The following is a 21,269-nucleotide window of genomic DNA, read 5'->3' on the forward strand; positions in this document are numbered from 1 at the left end:
GCGACGCCGGCTCCGCAGCTGAGAAACGACGCCGCAGGAAACGCGACCGGAGAATCGACGCCCGGAGCAGGAGAAACGACGCGCAGCATCACTGACGAAGGCTGAGAGATCGCAACCTGCGCCGCGGGACTTTCGGACCGTCGCGTGGCGGGCTTTTTCGACGCGCATCGCCGTGCCGAGTTGTTTTCGACGCATATAACCGTGCAGGGTTATTTTCGACGCACACCGCCCGTGCGGGGTTATTTTTGACGCAAACCAGGTACATTTACACGCTAGCAGCGCTAGTGTGTTGTTACAACTACCTAAAGACTCTTTTTATTTTAAACCTTTAAAAAATCATAACTTGACTTGTGTATGTTGGATTTTTGTCGTTTTGGTCTTGTTTTGTCTAGATAAATATTTCCTATTTTTCTAAACTGGTGTTGTGTCATTTTGTAGTGTTTTCATTAAGTTACTGTGTGTGTTGGTACAAATACTTTACGCCCAGCACTCTGAGGTTAAGCCTACTGCTCTGCCAAGCTACCAAGGGGGTAAGCAGGGGTTAGCTGAGGGTGATTCTCTTTTATCCTAACTAGAGTGAGGGTCCTTGCTTGAACAGGGGGTAACCTGACTGTCAACCAGAGACCCCATTTCTAACATTGGTGACCAGCGGTCGGGATTGGACTTGTATTTGTACTTGACATACAGTAATTAAGTGTACACTACTGTTTTGATCTCAGACCACTACGTGACCACATACTACTTGTTTGGTGATCTTTTGATTTTTCTCTTAAGGACTCTTTTTATTCTACTTCCATGATTTTGTTGATCCCTTGACTGATTCTTTTTACTTCATTGGGAAATTATTTTTTTCTGCCTTTGGAACTTTGCACTTGTGACCATCATGTCTCAATCTGGAGATGCAACAGCTGGAGCTGTGTTTGAAATGGAGAAACTGAAGGAGTACTCAGTTGCTCAATTGAAACAGTTCCTTAAAGATCTTGACTGTCCCACTGAGAGCTCCACCAGGGAGGGGGAGCTGCAACAGGCACAGAGGGCTTGGGTGACAATCAAGAAGGCTGGAGGGCACACAGAGGAGGAGAATATGGGTGGGGAAGTGCAGAGGATACACAGTGGTGTAGTGGAGGAACCTGTTACGCCTGGGGGGAGGGTCCCCAGGAGGGATGGCAGGGTGTCACCCAAGGGTCTGACTCCTGAAGAGTTACAGGACAGACAGGCAGAGAGGGAGTACCAATGGGAGCTGAAAAAGCTCGATTGGGAGTTGGAAGAAAGGAGGAGGAACTTAGAGATTAAAAAAATGATTTATGCTTACGAGCTTAAATTGAAAGAGCTGGAAGTCATGAGGGCTGAGTCCAGCTGGAATGGTGGCAGCAACAATTGTATATCCAGTGATGCTGCAGAAGTGCACATGCCCAGAGAGGTGGTGCCCTACTTGAAGGAGGGAGTTAACACACGCCAGGAGGTTCAGGGGTATGAGGTAGCTCCAGTGATGCACAGGGTCCCTGAGGTGGATTGGGGAACTGGCATGGGGAGTCATATTCCTACTGGTGGGAGGGACACTCTACTGACTCTAGGTGAGAGTGACAGGGAGAGGGGTTCTCCCCAGGTAGAAGTCCTGGTTATGGAGTGTGAAAACATCCCAGAAGAGTGTGGGTTGAGTGTCAGGGACAGTCAGGTACTGTCTCACCAGTCTCAGGAGGGTGATGTGGGGTGCTTTTTCAAAGCAGAGTCACTGGATGGTTGGGTGAAGGGTACTTTGGTTAATTCATGTGAGGGGCTGAGTGATGTAATTGCTGGAGAGCATATGTCTAGTCCTTATTTTCCAGAGCTATGCCAACACCAGGTGGAGTGTGAGTTCTCTGACCCCAGGGAGCTTACAATGGAGGCAGACTTCTGGGTGAGTACCAGAGAGTCTGAAGAGGCATTTGGGGGTGCCCCTGAGAGGAGTGGTCTAGGTAGTTCCCAACCAGGTGAGGTAGGGAAGGATTGTAGTGTCCCAGGTAGGACCCAGTGTAGTGGGATGGGTGAGGGACCCCATGTCCAGTCTCAGAGGAGAGGGAATGGGGATGGGTTGAGGCCCAAGGTGCCCGAGATCCGGTCCCAGGTCCTGGAGGGTTCCCTGCGGGAACACCAGGAGGGGAGCCTAGCCTGTACCATAGGGCCATCTGTTGAGGGAGACCCCACAGTGTCAGGAGAACTTGGGGGGGCGGCTGTAGCCAGCGTCCCACCAGTTCTGGTGTCTGGCAGTACCACTCCTAGTGAGGGGGTGCAGAAGTCCAGACAGAGGGTTGAGACGGGGTTGCGGACCCCAGTGGAGAACCTGGAGGGTCAGGGGTCAGCTCTGAGAGCAGAGCCCCCCATGAATGACCTTGGTGAGACCATTTCTGGGTTGGGGGGAATCCAGACTCTGTCAGATGGGCAGGCAGACGAAGGCTGAGAGATCGCAACCTGCGCCGCGGGACTTTCGGACCGTCGCGTGGCGGGCTTTTTCGACGCGCATCGCCGTGCCGAGTTGTTTTCGACGCATATAACCGTGCAGGGTTATTTTCGACGCACACCGCCCGTGCGGGGTTATTTTTGACGCAAACCAGGTACATTTACACGCTAGCAGCGCTAGTGTGTTGTTACAACTACCTAAAGACTCTTTTTATTTTAAACCTTTAAAAAATCATAACTTGACTTGTGTATGTTGGATTTTTGTCGTTTTGGTCTTGTTTTGTCTAGATAAATATTTCCTATTTTTCTAAACTGGTGTTGTGTCATTTTGTAGTGTTTTCATTAAGTTACTGTGTGTGTTGGTACAAATACTTTACGCCCAGCACTCTGAGGTTAAGCCTACTGCTCTGCCAAGCTACCAAGGGGGTAAGCAGGGGTTAGCTGAGGGTGATTCTCTTTTATCCTAACTAGAGTGAGGGTCCTTGCTTGAACAGGGGGTAACCTGACTGTCAACCAGAGACCCCATTTCTAACAGATGGACAGGGTGACAAGGTGGGACAGAAGGATGACAATCAGGGTGGTCTCATTTCTTGGCGGGGGTCTTGGCATTGTTCTCTGTCTTTGTCCTGGATCTCAGGGACCGCTCGCTGGGTGGTTTTCCATCTGCAGGGGGTGGGGTGCTGGTGTGGTGGTCCTGTGGCGGTGCCTCCCGTCCACTAGCGCCAGCCGAGGTGGTGGGCAGTTCATTGTCCAGGCTAGTATCAGGGGCCCCTTGTTGTGCCACGGTGTCCCTCCTGGTGTTGACGAGTTCCTTCAGCACTCCAACAATGGTGCCCAGGGTGGTATTGATGGATTTGAGCTTCTCCCTGAACCCCAAATACTGTTCCTCCTGCAGCCGCTGGGTCTCCTGAAACTTGGCCAGTACCGTTGCCATCATCTCCTGGGAATGGTGGTAGACTCCCATGATGTTGGAGAGGGCCTAGTGGAGAGTGGGTTCCCTGGGCCTGTCCTCCCCCTGTCGCACAGCAGCCCTCTCAGTTCCCCTGTGTTCCTGTGCCTCTGTTCCCTGAACCGAGTGCCCACTGCCACTGCCCCCAGGTCCCTGGTGTTGTTGGGGTGGTGGGTTAGCCTGGGTTCCCTGTAGTGGTGGACACACTGCTGCTTGATGTGTCCTGGGGACAGAGGTATGGGCCCACTGGGTGGGTGCTGTGCTGGTGTTTCCAGAGGGGGAAGGCTCTGTTGTGGCTTGTTCCAGTGTGAGGGGAACTGACTGTCCCGAGGTCCCAGATGGGCCGGGCTGGTCATCTAGAACCAGTTGGACAGAGCTGCTGTCATCACTGTGGGCCTCTTCTGTGAGTGGAGTGGACATGTCTGGAACCTCCTGTCCAGTGACGTTGGGTAGGGGTCCTGCAGGGGTGTAAAGGCATCATTATTGCATCTGTGTGTGCCATGGTGTGCAATGGGTGGGTGACCCTGTACCCCAGTGCTTGCATTCTTGTGTAGGACCTTGTGTGCTAAATGTTTAGTGGTGTGTGTGGGTATGTGCAGTGGCCATGCATTGGTGATGGGTGTCCATGCTTTGTTGTTGCATGCAGGGCTTGGTGTTGGGATGTGTGGTTTGTGATAGTGGGACATGTGTGAGGAGTTGGAGTGATGGTGGTGAGGGCGAGGGTAGGGGTATGTGATAGCATGTAGGTAGGAGTGGGGGATGAAGTATTTAAAGATTTGCCTTACCAGAGTCCATTCCTCCAGCTACTCCTGTGAGGCCCTCAGGATGCAGTATAGCCAAGACCTGCTCCTCCCATGTTGTTAGTTCTGGGAGAGGAGGTGGGGGTCTGCCGCCAGTCCTCTGAACTGCAATGTGGTATCTTGAGACCACCGAACGTACCTTCCCGTAGGTCGTTCCACCTCTTCCTGATGTCATCCTTAGTTCTTGGGTGCTGTCCCACTCTGTTGACCCTGTCCACGATTCTGCGCCATAGCTCCATCTTCCTAGCTATGGTGGTGTGCTGCACCTGTGATCCGAATAGCTGTGGCTCTACCCGGATGATTTCCTCCACCATGACCCTGAGCTCCTCCTCAGAAAACCTGGGGTGTCTTTACGATGCCATGGAGTGGTGTGGGTGATGTGTGGGGTGGTGTGTGTTGTGATGTGTGGGGTGATGTTTAGGGGTGTGTGGTGTTTTGTGCGTTGATGTTGTGTGAGTGATGGTGTTGAGTGCCTGTGGATGCTAGTTTGTAGATGGTGGTGTCTCTCTCTGGCCTTCAGTCGCAATTGTGGTCGTGTCGTAGTTTGGACTCTTGCTCTGAGCAAGACTGCTGGTCTCAGGATGACAGTACTTTTGTTTGTAGGTGACTAAGTTTCTTCCTACAACTAGTTGTAACTGTTGTCCAAACCTTACCGGCTTACTAGCAGTACCTCACCAGAAACACAATAGTAAAAGGTGATTTGTAGCAGTCGCTTATGCATGGACTCAAAGTAAGATCTCTCAGGGTTGTCGTGGTTAAACGGAAATTACCCTTTTCTCACAGATTTATTATGTCTCATACAAACAAAGGCAATAACACAGATGCAGTGAAGTTATAATAGTTTTTATTCAACATAACTGCAATTTGTGATAAGTTGCATGAACTGCAATGATTAGGATAATGAATATACCAAGCAACAGTATTGTGAAGAATTTTCTTCTTTTATTTCATTGTTATAAAGACCCCCACCATTGTGCAATATATGAAGGAAATATATGTATATGTATAAAATGGAATAAGCCCTAATACCCTAAGGAGAATAGGTCTAACCTCCTACCTAAAAGGAGAGCTCGGTTTTTTAAACCTAATCTGCCAAAGCTGTGTCCATGAGAGGAGCCCCCAACCCTCGTTACCTTGGAATGAGGTCTCTATCTCGGACTCCGCGGGGACACGAAGACTGGGTCAGCGCCAAGATGACTGCAGCATCGGTATCAGCGATGGTGGTGATGCCCTCTGGTCGGAATCCCTCTGATTATCTGTTTAAAAGTGTTTTGTATTTATACAGATCTACAAGGTCCCCTGACATAAGTGTTATTCATAACAATAGATAACAGGCATGCTTGGGACGGCAATTAATATCAACAATCCCTCGAAAGTATAGAGAGGGAAAATCCCTAAGTGTGAATGCCTACTGTATGTTTGTCTTTCGTGCTTGATCTTGACGCCTTGGCGCAGTGACACTGATAATAGAACCCATAACAAGTGGCCTAACTATAAACAAGGCCGCCATTTTAAAGGAAATAAATAATTAAATGGACTAAGACAGAGCAAGCTAAGTAGGTTAAAAGTCACTGGGTGACGGGGGCACAAGTTTACAAGCCTACGGCTAAGCTAACTCCTGTTATCCCGTTAAAACAAACTAGGATTCACTACAGTCGTAAGGGTTTGTGAGTGATGTGGGTGTGTGTTTTATATTGTATTGGATGTGTGGGAGTGGTGTGGTATGTGTATCTGGCGTGTGTATTTATAATTGTCCAATTTGGTTGTGATTTGTAAGTGTGTTTGTATTTTGAGTGCGGCTGTGTGTACCACCAATGGAATACCACGGTTGAAAGACCGCCGTGTGAATTCGTGGGTCCTGATAGTGAGGGCGTATTGCTGTTGGCGTGACAGTGTCGGTTTTGTTATCACCAGTTTATCACTGACCTTTGGTGTGGTGGACTTGTGTGGGTGTCTGGATTTTGGCGGATTCCGGGCTGTGGGTCGTAATAGCCGTGGTGGAATTCCACGGCCACGGCGGTGTGTTGGCATTCTTCTGCATGGCGGTAAGCGGCATTTACCGCCAGTGTTGTAATGACCCCCATAGTCATTAGTTGGCCTGTCAGTGGTGAAGGACTTGCAGCTTTTTTTTTACCTGACAAATGGCTGAACATTGATGCATAAGTCATTCAAGTTGTTAGCCATCTTTTAGAGTATTGCTGTGCTGGTTGATAGGACATTGTAGGATGCATTGGCATGTACTTCCTCAGGGACAATCAGTGATCTGTATGATGATATGGCCTGTTTCTGGAACATTAGATGTATTGTATGATTTACTTCTGGAGCAATATCCAGACAATGAAGTACCTAATGTTAGGTTTTCTATTTGTTTTAACAGCTGCCAATATGAATCCCATCCAGATTCGGGAGTTTCAGCGCAGGGCGATGTGTTACTGCCACATTCTGAATGTGGAGTCAGGGTTCCGCAACATGGAAAGGTGTTATCGCCATGAAAAAGCCTCTGGAGTGTGGAGGGCATTTGCCCAAGGGAGCCCTTCCATGTCCACCACAGCCACCAGCACCACCACTACCACCCAGGTGGCACCAACCTTAGCATGCACCTTTGCTGGACCGTCAACCTCCACTGCTCCAGGACCTGTCACAGTACCACCTGCACCTCCTCCTACAGACATGGCACTGACAAGGGCACATACTTCCTCAAAGGCTCCCAGACCACCCCTGCTGCAGTCATAGACCCAGCCGCTTTTCAACAGATGCAACAGAACTTGGACCGTATGTTGCGGAAAATGACCAGGCTGCAGCAGGAGAGGGCACAAGTAAATCAGAGGGAGCGTGCCATAAAAAAAGACCCTACAGAGGGCAAACTTGTAGACAATATACCCTCAGCCATGATTACCCCCCCTCCCTCCTCTTTTCTGGTTCTTTTAATTAGTGGGTTTAGGGGGCTTAGTGTTAGGTTAGTATAGGCTGTTAGTTTAGTTAGTAGTAGTGGGTCAGGGGGTGGGGGTATGATACTTTTAATATCCGTTTTTATTATGTGTGAGGGTGAGATGATGTTGGAGTTTTGGTGTTTAAAAATAAATATAAAAATATATATATATATTTGTTTAGTATAAGATAGTATGTGTTTAGTTTAGTATATGTTGCTCTCCATGTGTCCCGTCTTATAAAGGGGGTGAGGGGTTGATGTTTAGATCGTTTCGTTAAATGTGATCAGTAAGTTTAGCTTAGGTTAGTTAGGGTCAGTTGTGGGTAATGTGTAGTTAGGATAGGTTAGGTTAGGTTAGGTGTTTCCCCTGGTTTTAGCTTCTGTTTTTACTGTTTAATAAATATTTAGGTTACCATTTAGAGTATGGGTCACATGCTTGGAGATCAGGGCCTTGGCATGAGTGAACAGCGTCTCTTTTTTATTAGCTTTTGTGTCCCATGCAGCAACCAAATCCCAACTGAGCTGCTACATTGGCAGCTACACCAAAGCTACTTTGCTAAGATTCTGCGATCCATTGCACCCATCACTCACGGTTACTATGGATCTCAAAGTGTGGTTAATTTTTGATGCATGTTTTCAATGTCACATACGTTGCTACCATAATTGGTATTGAGGACACTGTGTTAAGTCTGCCTGCAGCCTGATGTCAAAGCGAATCCTTATAAGGTGAGTGGTAGTATGCTCTCATGTAGTATGGTATACATAACTCACACCTATCATTTGTTACAATGTTCAGCCTGGTGACATCTTTTTATGTAAACTCATACACATCCTTTCATGCAGTATGGTGTGTGTTAGGTAAAATTTGGGTCAAATGTCACATACGTAGGTTTTGGCTTAAAGAAAAATCTGAACGCAATATTTTTTGGCTTAGACATCCCTTGAGGAAGCATTATTCTTTCCAACACAGCATTATGGTGTACAGTTTCTATTTTCCTCTGAAATAACCCTCAGGAAGGGCAGATGATAGTACAATCCAGACCACTGTGCATAGTTATCAGCCAACATTCTTTCAGGTCAGGTGTATTGATAATCTATAATCATTGACCTGAGGTAAACATCACTGATCTACCTCACGGTTGATGTGTCACATTAAACAGAGACAAAGTTGTTGTGTAAGTGCTATTTATTTTAAAATGCTGTAGTGCTAAATGTACATTGTCCATGATTGTGAGTCCATTAGTGTGGCACCTTCCATTGTGATCCTACACAAGTACAAAAAGACATGTCATTGGACATGCTGGGGTGAAGTGTCAGACAGTGCAGAGGGAAAGGATTTGCCAATGAGGTAGTGAGAGACAATCACAGGGCAGGGTGACAAGATAAACAGTGGGCTGAAGTACAGTGCTTGAGTACAGTTGTTGAAAGACTGGCATGTTACAAAGCACAAGACCATGGCAATAGGTGGCCATGTGGCAGGGACTAGTGCTACCGGGTACTCTTACGGGTGAAGGTGATCTGTTCCACGTCCTCATCTTCTGATGTGCGTGTTGTCTCCTCTGCCCTTGGTGGTGGTGGTTGTGAAGGGGCAACACACACCTCAGTGTTTGAAGACGTGGAGTCAGACATCCCGGTAGCTGCCAACTGTGGGGCTATTAAGGGCAGTACTGCAGCAAGGAGGAGCTGCTGGATCTTAAGAATAGCAGCCACATCACTGTGGTAGGCAGCCAGGTCGGCCCTGAGGGGTTCAATATTGCATTTGTGCACACGTTGACAGGATTGTTGTTGTAGGTGTTGTGTCAACTTTCTTACAGCTATGCTGATTTCCTTCAACCTTTTTTCAAGTTCCTGCAAGATTGTTGTTCACCCTTGCATGGCTGCTGCTTGTACTTCAGTTGACATAACGCACAAACCCTCTAGTCTTGCTGCCATATTTTGCATCCCCACCCACACCTCCTTGGCAAGCTCCCCCTGTACTCCAACTACAGTTCTCTCAAAGCTGGTGCCAGTGTCGTCAGAGTCCTCAGCTGTGTTGGAGCTGGCAGGTCATACAATTGGGGTGGTGGGTGGGTCCTCTGTGATGGCTGCTAGTTATGTGCTCCTCCTTGTGACTGAAGGTGGGGTCTGGAGGGTTCCAAGGACATCTTGGAGGGTCTGCTGGATGATGTTTGTCAGCTCGTCATCCATGTCATCAGGGTAGTCCTGGACAGGCATACCCGCAGGAGAGCCATCGTCCTTTGCAATGAGATATGGTACAATTAGAGTGTCTGTGTTGTGGGATTTGTAATGTGACGTGCCTACCTTCCTATTATTTTCACATTGTGATCTTGGTTCCTGTTCATTGTTCCTGTCTTTCATATTAGCATTCTCCCAGGCCTATGCCCGACCTGCATGTCACATGTATTGTGGTCAGTTTGTGGACTTGTCAGCATTACATCCTCTAGGTGTTGGTTCTGGCCAAATTGTGAATTACCACCTTCTTGTCCGACTCAACCCTCCGTCTACTTCCATTCTCATGGTGAGGCCTTTCTCTGGCTGTGGGTGTTCTGATGGCACTAGCACCACACTTAACATTCTGGAAGTGCCCCAGTCTCTGATATTTCACATCCACCTATATGTTACTGAGATCTAGCATATACTATGTATAGCATTGGTATGGCAAGATACGGATGTCGGCATTGGTAATGTGTACTGCTGATGTTGGGAAATGTGTGCTACAATGGATTGCACTGATGGTCCTAGCAGTGTTCCATTTCATCTTCTGACTGTGAAGTGAATTTCCCTAGCCGGTGACATTTGTCCTCCCCCTCAATGCTGTTGTCTGAGCAGTATGACATTTGGGATGTTGCATGGTGTTATTGGAGCTATTGTGACCCAGGCACAGGGTGGACCCTGACATATGCAGCATGGGTATGACATTAGTGCTGTGTACCTCATAATGTTTATGACAATGGCTGATGTTTGTAGCAACTATGAACAATCACACTTGACAGGATTGGAACATTTTTATTGATTTCAGGGGATTGATAACGTTGTCATCCTGAACCCTCTAATTTGGGTGTGTTTGATCCATGGGGACGTTAATGCCATTAGCTACTTGACCTGCACACACAGCAGAGGTGGTAATGGCAACTGTTGTCAATGTTAAATTCCACTTGCAGATATGGCCAGAGGTTGTTATTTGGGCCCTAGTTCATGTAGGGAGAATACTGGCTGACATGTGACAGCATGCCAGTTTTACGTTGTACCCTACCCTCCTGGCCTGGCTTTACCTTTCCAGCATCCCTGGAATTGTAGCATACCCGCATGCAAAGGTTGTTGGTGTAGTGTAGTACTGGGCCCCGGGTTTCCTCTGAACGGGCCATGCCCCCGTACAGTGCTCCTTTAACCATGCCACTCCCTGAATTTCATGACTTCCATGCATTGTGTAGTGGGTATGTCCCCCCACCCCGCTTGCAGTTAACATTTGTTCATTTTAATTCCCCATGCGACTTACCCGGCATGTGTGTTGTCTCCTGGTAGTCTGCTCTGCCCTGTCCTTGAATCCCTGTGATGTTCTCCTCAGGGATGATGGCTGCCACCATCACCTCCATTTGGTCCAGGGCCTCCTGCGGTGTCTGCAGTGCTGCCTTCCTGTTCCTGGCCATCTTTTCCTTGGTCCTGTGCTTGCAGTCATGCCAGCGTTTCTTACACTCGATGACTGTTCTCCGTACTTTTGCCACACTGTTGATCTTGTCAACAATTTTTTGCCATATTGCCTCTCTCCTACTAATTGGCAACTTTGAGGTGACAAACAGTTGGTGCTGGTGTTCCGTCACCTCTTTCACCAGAATTTCCTGCTCCTCTGCACTGAAGCAACACTTTCTTTTCATCTTCTCCCTGTCCTGGGTCTTGTGTGGGTCTTCCTGGCTGGTTCCTGGTCTGTTGTCATCTTCCTGGGGTCTGTGCAAGCATCTGGGATCCACTTTGGCTCGCCTTAGCACATTTTGCTGTGTTTGCGCCACTTTTTGATGCAATTACGCAAAAACGGCGCATTACCGGTTTGCTATGTCGTAAACCGGCTCACAGTCATTTTCGGTGCATTAACGTCATTTTTCTTTACGACGTGGCGCATTGGTTTGAGTGAAAAAAAATGACTCACACCTGTGGTTTGCGCCTCCGTGCGTCAAAGTATAAATTTGATGCCTGCACAGCGCAAAGAAATGGCATTAGCCAGCGGTAAAATTATTAACACAAAATTGCGGCAGCGCAGTTTTGCGTCAAAATGTATAAATATGAGCCCAGGTATTTGAGAAAAGGTTGGAAAGGATTTGCTTCAGTGGGAATTTGGCTTAGTCAAATTTGGGATGGGGTATTATTAAAAATCATACAGGGAATATTAATTGTGATTGCTTCCATATTAGGAATATGGGGTTCATGTAAATTATCTCAAAAGATAAAATTGATAAGAACTAAAAAATAACCAGAGGAGGGAAGAACGAAATAGGGAAAGAATTTATTGGGAAGATTTGTGAAGGAGACAAAATACAGCAGAAACAGAATTGTGAAAATAATGGTGAAAAGAAAGATGTGATGACATATTTAGTCAGCAGAGGAGGGACTGTTGAAGCTAATTAGAAATTATTAATGAATGTTTATGTGTTTTGATTAACAAAAAGTTCATAGAGAAATTAATTGTAGAGAACATAATGTGCACGTTTGAAAATGTGCCCATGGAGAATGGCAGCCACTTATACGAATTCATACTAAAATTATAAAAAATGTGTGAAATGATGAAAAAATTTAATAATAATGTAGTGGGACATTACTTGAGATGTATAACCTATGTTTTGCATTATATTGTAAAGTTATCCTAGCCGAAGTTGTGGCCTAGTTTTTGCCAGGCCTCTTGGCGAAGCTGAATAAATTGCGCACTGTAGTGAAGTTGAGATGTTGAACTAACCTTGAATCACCCAATGATAAAGTCTGTTTAGCTAGAATTTTGTGCAATGTACCGATGGACAGGAGATGATGGAATCAAATTGATACAGTTATGTGTTCCCAGGACTCAAACTATAGAGACACTGACTGAAGAGGAAGATGCAACATTTTCTATACCTGATGAGCCGGATGATGAGAACATCGTACAGTGAACCAATCAACGAACTGAGAATGACGTAATCTTAGAACTTATAGATTTGTAAAATAGACATTATTGGTTAGGGTAATAACTGGTGATTCATTGTCCAATTAGGAACTAGGGGGATGGACTGAAAGACTCTAATGAAAAGTCATGACAAGGGGCTAAAACTTCAGATGTGAGGGGAGAATTGATGACATCGAGAAACGCGGTTTGCGATTCTGTTATTGTCTGAGATTCCCAGATACGTTGCTGATCAATTGATGACCTGAAGATGAAGACTGACTTTGTTGCTGATCCATTCTGTGGATAGGCAGCTATGACAATGTGACTGATTACCTTTATGCCTTTTCTTCTAGGTACCAACTGCGATGTTTAAATAGCTTTTTCTTAGCTAGATGTTTTCCAAATTCATGTTCCTAAATTGTTTTCACATGAAGTCCCACATGCTGATGTTAATCTGGGTTAGGTAGGTTTCTTTGGGTGAAGTTGACAGTGACAATGTGTGAGAAAACAGGGCTGATTGCAGAGGCCCCCTAACTTTTTGCCCCCATTTTCCACTTTATGCTGGTGTTTTCCTGACTCTAATGGTGCCCTGGGTACTGCTAACCAGTCCCAGGGCCTGTGCTCTGTGTAAAATCAATATGCAAATTAGGCTAATTATAATTGGCTAAGTTAACCCACCTATAAGTCCTTAGTATATGGTAGGGCATGTAGGTTTAGGGACCACAGCATAGGTAGTGCACCCATAGGTGCACTGCTGAGGTGCCCAGTGTCATTTTAAAGGCAGGCCTGCCTTGCTGGCTGCTTTTAAATTAAAGTTATATGCAAATTCGACTTTGGAATTAAAAGTACTTCCAAAGTCTTAAACTACCTTATTTTTACATATAAGTCACCCCTAAGGTGTGCCCTATGTGCCCCTAGGGCTGGGTGCCATGTAACTATAAGCAGGGACTTTATAAAAATAGATTTATAAGCCCTGGTGAGGTAAAAACAGCCAAATTTGTTTTTCCCTCATTGAAGTAAATGGCCTTCATAATCTAGAATGGGGAGACTTTGTTTTAAATTTTAAAGTCTCCTTAAAAGATGCATACCAAAAATTTGGTATCAAATTAATTGTTGTAATTAATCCCACAACTTCCAGTTGTTGGATTTAATATAACTTGTTCAGGTAAAGAGTTATAGACTTTACCTAAAGAGTTGCCAATTTCAGCCCTGCATTGTTTTTGCTGCTGTGCTCTGATTCGCCAGCCTGCAGCAGCTTAGTCAAGCTGCCTTGATGAGGTGTGAAGTGGCCTGGCTTCACACAAAGGAATGTGCTTGTGGGAGAGAATCTCCCCTCAGCAGATGGTGAGGCAGGAAGGGGGAGGGCTGCCAAACTGGTCTTCAGAGGCAGAGAAGGACATTTGGAGCAACCAGCAACACCCCCACATCCTGCAACCCCAGACAACTAGGTGCCCCCTTGATTAGATTAGGAGAGGGCAGGAGAGGGGTGTGTTTATGATTTTTAGCCACACCAGTGGGTGGGCTCAGCCAGATGCAACCTCCAAAAATCAGATTCAGCCATGTTGGATTTTTAGAGAATGTTGCCTTTTGGGATGGATTTTTGCCACACTTCCCAGGAAGTAGTCATCACAGGAGGACGACCCTGTACCTGATTGGAGAACCAGGACCCCCCTGCTTTTCACCCAGGAGCAAGGATAAAACTGGCAGACCTGCCCCCACACCTCAGATCCCCGCCAGATTTCAAGAAGAAAAGAACTAAAGGAGAAGAAGGACTGCCCTGCTGGACCCCTGGCCTGCACCTGGAACCTGCACTCAGAAGGACTGCACCAGCTGCACACTTGGGCTTCACCACAAGAAGGACTTTGCCTGTCTTCAACTGGTTCAAGGAGGGACGCCCTGTTTGCTACAGGTGAAAAATTGCTATCCAGAGTTCCCCTGCACCAACTCCTGAAAAGTGACCAGCTGACCACTGTCCAGTGGCCAAAAAGGAGTTTGCTCCACGTGCATTCTGGGAGTTGAAGTCCGCACCCCCCCCAAGGGCCATCTCAGAACTTCTGGACCCTTGGGGTGAGCTGTGGACCCCAAAAGAACCTTAAAAGAACATCTGGGTGAAGCCCCAGAAGTTTGGAGAAGATTTGAGAATTTTTGTAAAAAAGCTCCAGAGAGGGACCGACCCGCCGCGGAAATTCTAGCCGGCTTGCCTCAACCGCGACCCGGCCTGACTTGGTGGTTCGTCCCGGTAAAGAAAAATCTCAGAAAAAGAGACTAAGTCCGAAGGTAAAAAGTTGACCGGGACCTCCCAGCCATCGTATTCGAGAAGGGCTCCACAGACGTCGGATCAAGATCCAGGTTTACCCCGGTCGAAGGATTTTCACCTCGAAAAAACGACTAAGTCCGAAGGTAAAAATCTCCACCGAGGAATCCAGCATCGCGTATCCAGACAAGGGCTCCAGGAGGTCGGATTCGACTGGCAGGTTCGTCCCGCTGAAGAAAATCTTCAAAATAAAGACTAAGTCAGAAGGTAACTTTTTAACCGAGGCGTGCCCCGGTCGTGGTGCAACCAGATGACCCGATTGGTGCTTTTTGTTTCTAAGCGCTAGAAAAATAATAATTCTTTAAAAATTCATATCTCCGGTTCCCTTTATCCGATTTTATTCGTTTTTGTGTCATTTTAAAGATAAAAATATAAACTATTTTTATAAATTGGTTTTGGATTTTTAAACTGTTTCCTGTGTTTTATTTAATGACTGTTTTGTGATATTTGAATGCTTTACACACTGTCTCCTAAGTTAAGCCTTGACGCTCGTTGCCAAGCTACCAAGGGTTGAGCTGGGGTTAATTTACTGAGACCTAACTGGACCTAAGTGGAGGTTAGTGGCTTGTTGCTAGGTGTAGGTAGCTACCTGCCCTTACCAATAACCCATTTTCCAACACAATGATTGACAAACTGATTGCTGAACTCTGCTACTGATGTTGACATATTCATATTTATTAGGTTATGCTGAAGCATTAGAGCACATGTTTTCTCAAGTTCTGATTAGATTGTGTTGTTGGTGGTCATTAATAAACTAATTCTGAGCTGATTGAATAAAGTTTTAGTTAACCTTATGCACTAGAATTGTAACTAATAGGGAAATAAAAATTGTTAAAACATAATTTGAGTTGTGGGTATTCATGAAATGTTGATATAATTGTCCAATAATTAATGATTATCTTAGTGATTATTGATTGGTTATATTGAATATTGATAACATTGGGCACTACATGGCTAGGATACTCAATGCAATCCAAAAGGTTCGCATTGGCCAATAAGCGTCCCCTTGTAAGTTTACTTCCTAAGGATAATGCGCGCTAGCACTATCTTTTTCTGTCCATTCCCTCATTGATGTAATTTCCATTGTTCTTTTTCAGAGGATGAGGTGTTTGTTGCTTTTTATGTGGCATCTTGACCTCCTTTCTAATATTTTCCTGCACAGCTACCACTATTCTGTGTGGATGACCACCCATTGCCTGAGACATCAATGTTTACCAGTGTGACCTATCTATGATCCTTCTCTGAACCTACTGACAATTGTTCACCCTACAAACATACAATAATGCAAACCAGTTTCTCTTCTTACCAACTTTACTTTTCACCACTTGACCCACCCCTCCTTGTAGGGGCGAGCTTGCATGAAATGTATCTCTTATAGCTGTTGTACTTTGGGGACTCACCTTGTGATTGATACTCATGATAGACTGTAAAATACCTTGTTCAAACCATGAATACCTGATGGTCAGCATAAGCACAACCATAGACTCTTTTCACTGTAGGTACTTTGGTGTCTCTGTCCCAGAAAATGGACATCTTGCCAATGGAAGAGGACATTTGTTCATGTCTGTTATTTACCCAGCACTTTACCAGAAACCATCCCTTGAAACAAGAGTTGCAACCAGATCTTCCCTTCCAACACCATACTTTCTCCCAGCAGTCTCACAGCTTGCCAGTTGTTAGTTCATAATTCATTGTTAATAACTATCAGCTTCTCTGGGAACCTCAGGCCTTTAAGTGTTGCCTGGAAATACACTCTGTCAGTGATGTGATCTACTTTGCAAATATTCTATGAACACATATTGTATGTGTAAAAAATTGGGTTGTTGGTTGACTGGGGTGTGAGTCCTGATGAAGCAACAGCCACAATCCCTGGTAGGGTGAACCACAAAAAAAACTAAATTAACCTGTGCTTAACCCTGGGTAGCTCGGCACAAAAAGCAATCAAGCTTAACTGAGAGACAATGTGTAAAGTATTTATCCAGCACACAAACAAATAAAGTGAAAATACAACACAAGAAAAATCCCATGCCAATTTAGAAAAGTACAGTACATTGTAATAAATCATTTGCCACCAAACTGATAAAAAATCAATCAGAGACACCAAAGTTATGAATTTTTACAGTTTTTAGTTAAAAAATAGCACCTGAGAAATCATTCCGCTAGCACCTAGTTATGTGAGACCAGTTCAAAATAAAAATAATATGGCCAGCCGTAATGGGGAGTTGGGTGGAAACAAGATGTTTATTGGGAGCAGTTGGTGCTGACCTTTGGACTTAGAAGATTTTTCAAAAAATTTGTTCTGAGAAGATAAAATTCGGTAGGGCAAAGCTGCAGGCTGCATCCGATCAAGGAGCGTAATTGCAGAGGAGCCGCTCGACAAAGTGACAGTGAAGATTTTTACGTTCAGACTTAATTATTTTTTGTGGATTGGCTACCTATGCACCTTTAGCATCATAACCAAGGGTCCAGCACTGGAGGGATACCACTTGGGGGTTCAAGACTTATTCAGGCTGGGTCCAGGTGTGGATTAAGATGGGGGGAGTCTTTTATTTCCCTGTGGCTCTGAATAGGAGGCTAGCAAACTAGCATTCTGATTCAATCTGGGAGTCCTTGGTTCGGGTAAAGATGCAGGACTTAAACAGCATGGCTATCTTCTGGGGGTTCAAGGCAGGCTTCAGGCAGAAAGGCAGCCTTACCAGATGCAGAAAAGCAGTCTTGTGGAGTACACAGCAGGCCTCCAGCAGCAGGGGGTCTGAGCATGCTTCCGCAGGTCCAGAAAGTGAGCTGAAGAGTGAGTCTGAAGGCCTGAACTGTATTCCTGGTGTCTTCTTGAGAGAGGTTTCTAGAGGTTTCTCTTTGAATTTCCTGACTCCCCTTCCCTAGCTCCAAGCTGGCTGCAGAGACAATAAGAGCTGAGAAGCCCTTTGTGTTGAGGCAGAGCACAGCCTTTTCAGTAGTATGTAGTGTTGTACCTAGATCCGCCCCCCTGATCCTGAGGCACATGGCCCATTCAGGTACACCTAGTCCTTATATTGTTTGACTGTCTGGGAGGAATTCACAAAGTCTGTCGGTCATACCTAGTCCCGGCACCCACCCAGGGTTGTCGGCAGCACACAGACAGAAAGAGTGGCATTTTCAAAATTGCATTTAAAAAACAACTTTAGCATTAAGAAAGATTTTTAACTATATTTTCATAGATACCAAACATGGAAGGTTTATCTGTCCCCAATCAAAAAATTAGCCCTTATTAAATGTAATTAGACAACCTAAAGTTATTCTATGGGACAGATAGGCCTCACAGTAGTGAAAAATGAATTTAAGAGTTTTTCACTACCAGGACATGTAAAACTTAAAATTACAAGGTCAACCTTTTAATTACAATGCACCATACCCTATGGTCTACCCAGGGCCAATCTTAGCGGTGACGTGTATGCAAAAAATGGGGAGATTAGGGCTTGACAAGGGGGTTGTAGTGCTAACTCAAAAAAGCAGTCATGACCCACCTCCTAGTATGCTTCTTAAGTTTTTTGTTCCTTCTGGGCAAGGGAGTAGGCAGAACCCCCCCCCAAACTTTAAAACAAAACTCTAATGAGCCAAATGATGGAAACAGTAAGCCTAACACTACCCAGATTAGTCCTCTTCACCTGTCCATCCGTCTATCTATCCATTCATCCTCCTATCCTTCCATCCATGCATTCTTTGATCCTTCACCCCACCCTCTCATTGTTCCAACAACCCATTGTCATTCCTTCTATCCACCAGTCCACTGATTCATCCATCCATCCATCCATCAGTTTGCCTTTCCAGCCACCTATCCATATATCCTTTTGCCATTCCAACCACTCAGTGACCATTCCCTTCACACACTGATCATCCATCTTTTCACTTTTCCATCTATTTGTGCTAACATCCTTTCATCCACCTTTGTTCTCCCGTCCATCCTTTCACCCTTCCTTCAAAACTCTCATAAACTGATCCTTCCATCTCTCCATCCAACTATTCATCTTTCCACCAATTAACCTCTTTGTTTGTTTTTCTCCCTTCCTTCCATTTCCTCTTTCACCTTTCCTCCCTTTCATATTTACTTTCTTGCTTATTTCTTTCCATTCACCTTTCATTTCGCCCTTTCATCCTTAAAACTTTCCTCCTTTCCAGTTTGTAAATACCAGAATTTTTTTCTTTTGTCAAACTATGTTTTAGATCTTATCTTCTCCCTTACTCCTTACTCTCCTTAATCACACTCTGTTTGCTGATCATTGTGTTGTTTTTAGATCCAGATTTTCATGTGTTTTTTCTGTCTCCTTCCCTGAACTCTGCTCAGTTAGGGCCTGATTTAGTTATTGACGGATGGGTTACTCTGCCACAACGGTAACGGATATCCAGTCTGCCAAAATGTAAATCTCATTATTTCTTATGGGATTAAGATGTCGGTGGGCGGGATATCTTAACCATTGAGACAGAGTAGCTTGTTCGCCAGTATAAGTTCGCACTTATTAGCTCTTGACCTCCACCTCTCAGCCCTGCCTTGCTCTTTCCCTAGATCATTTTATAAACCTTTTCCTGCAGGCCCTCACACAGAAGAGGACAAATCTAAAATTAATCAACATTTAGTGGAATTCACTTCACTAAGGCCCTTAAACAAACAGTGTATTTTATGCCTACTTAGTCAACATAAACTTCCTCCCAAGATTATTGATTATGGCCCACACACTTCCAAACAACCATGAATAAATAATTCCATCTGAATTCAAACTGAAAGAAATCAATATAACAATTTTGAGAAGAGTGGAGGGGGCGATCCTACCAACTTAAAAAACATTGTGTCATTCTGATACAACACAGTTCACTGAGAAACCTTGCTCAATCACTGAGATCTATGTCACAAGCAGCAGGATTTTCACCAGAGAAATATGTGATGGGTTGAATCAGCATAAAAGAACATTAAAGTCAAGGAAAAAAACAAAATGATGACCCTACATTTTGAAATACCTAGTGAAATGTAAATAAGCAAATCATTACAAAAATAAGACTTCCTGAACCAGAAATAAGGATTTTTTTTAAAGCTTGCAAAGCAATAAGATTCAAGAGGACACAAAGTGACAGTTAACGTCAATGGCTGTGATTGGACCTAAGCATGATTTCAGGTTAAACACAAATGAGCAGGTGATAGGGAAACTGGTCAAAGTGTTAATTTCTGACCTTGGTACCTTATTACTTTCTTGGTTCCCAGATTCTTACAAGTCTGGATGCTGAAGCGAGCTAGGATCCTTGGAAGTTGAACAATGGAGGGTTAGCACTCCAAAGCCTGTAGGGATTCCATTCAGTCACCCCTCCGATCAGCCGACCTCGCACTAGATACCCCGCATCCAACGAACCACCACAGGAGGCAGGGCCTTCTCTTAGCTCGCCCCCACAACCTGGAACTCCCTCCCCACCAACCTCCGCAAAACCAAAGACCTCCTACTCTTCAGAAAAAACCTCAAGACATGGTAGTTCGAACAGTAACCCCCCTTCACTCCCCCCCACAAGCGCCTTGAGACCCTCACGGGTGAGTAGCGCACTCTATACATTTTTTAGATTGATTGATTGATGGAATCATGTACAGATAGATTGACTTTATTAGGAGATATTAGAAGGAATAGGTTTTTTGTGGGGCTTAATTTAAGGGGGTGATCTGACATCTATGACTGAATTCTTATCAAAATTTTGTATGGGGGTATTGATGATATATGGGGCTATGAGCTTCAGGAAGATGTACGTATCATTGACATATATGTGGAAGAGGATCCCAGAGTTCCTAAGCGTCACTCAAAGAGGCTCAGTATAGAAATTCAATAAGGTTGGAGAGTGGATTAAGCCTTGGGGGATCCCTTGTTGCAGGCTGATTTTCTTCAAAACTGAGATCCCAATTTTGACTACTTGAGAGAGGTTCGTTATATAGGAAGTGAACTAATTAAGCACTGCACTTTCAATGCCCACTCTATTTTTATATAATGCTTACCAGGATTTGGTGCTTGAGTGTGTCAAATGCAGTGGAGAGATCATGTACAACAAGATGACATGAATTTCAAGTGCAAAGAATGTGGAAGTGTTGTTCAGAATCTGCAGCCCTTTCAGAAGTCAGATGGGAGAGTGTCAAGGAGATTGGTTGCAAGAATGTGAGGTGACATTTGGGAGGCTACGACACACATTCAATCACTTCATCTAAGAATGGAACGGTGGACACTGGAAGGAAGTTGTCAAGATCATCAGGGTCCAATGATAATTTTTAAAGGAGGAGAAATTTGGCCAACTTTCAGACCATATGGGAACGTACCCTTTTTGAGGGAGGAGCTCACCATGGTGGACCAAATGGAGAGTAGCTGTTTGGAGAGGGCTTTACTGATAGATCCAAGGATGGTGAAGCATATAAGGTTTGAGGATTTTACCTTAAATATGATCTGTTGTAGTTTGGTCCCTGTAACTGGAGAGAAAGGGGTCCATGGATGCTTTGCAACAAGAATTCTCCTCAGCTTTATTGTCAAAGGTGGAAAGTCTTTGACTATTTTGTCAAAAGAATCCACAAAGTTGTTGCACAAGATCTTGGAGCTTATTTTGTGAGGAGCTGGACTATAGGTTGTTGTCACTGGTAAAGAGGAATACTTTCCAAATGAAATGGCATTGGTCTGCAAAAGGGTTTTCAGGGAGATCTCCTAGGCTTTTGTTTCAGGTTTATT

The sequence above is a fragment of the Pleurodeles waltl genome, chromosome 7 (assembly GCF_031143425.1).
Source record: "Pleurodeles waltl isolate 20211129_DDA chromosome 7, aPleWal1.hap1.20221129, whole genome shotgun sequence".
Classification (NCBI taxonomy): Eukaryota; Metazoa; Chordata; class Amphibia; order Caudata; family Salamandridae; genus Pleurodeles; species Pleurodeles waltl.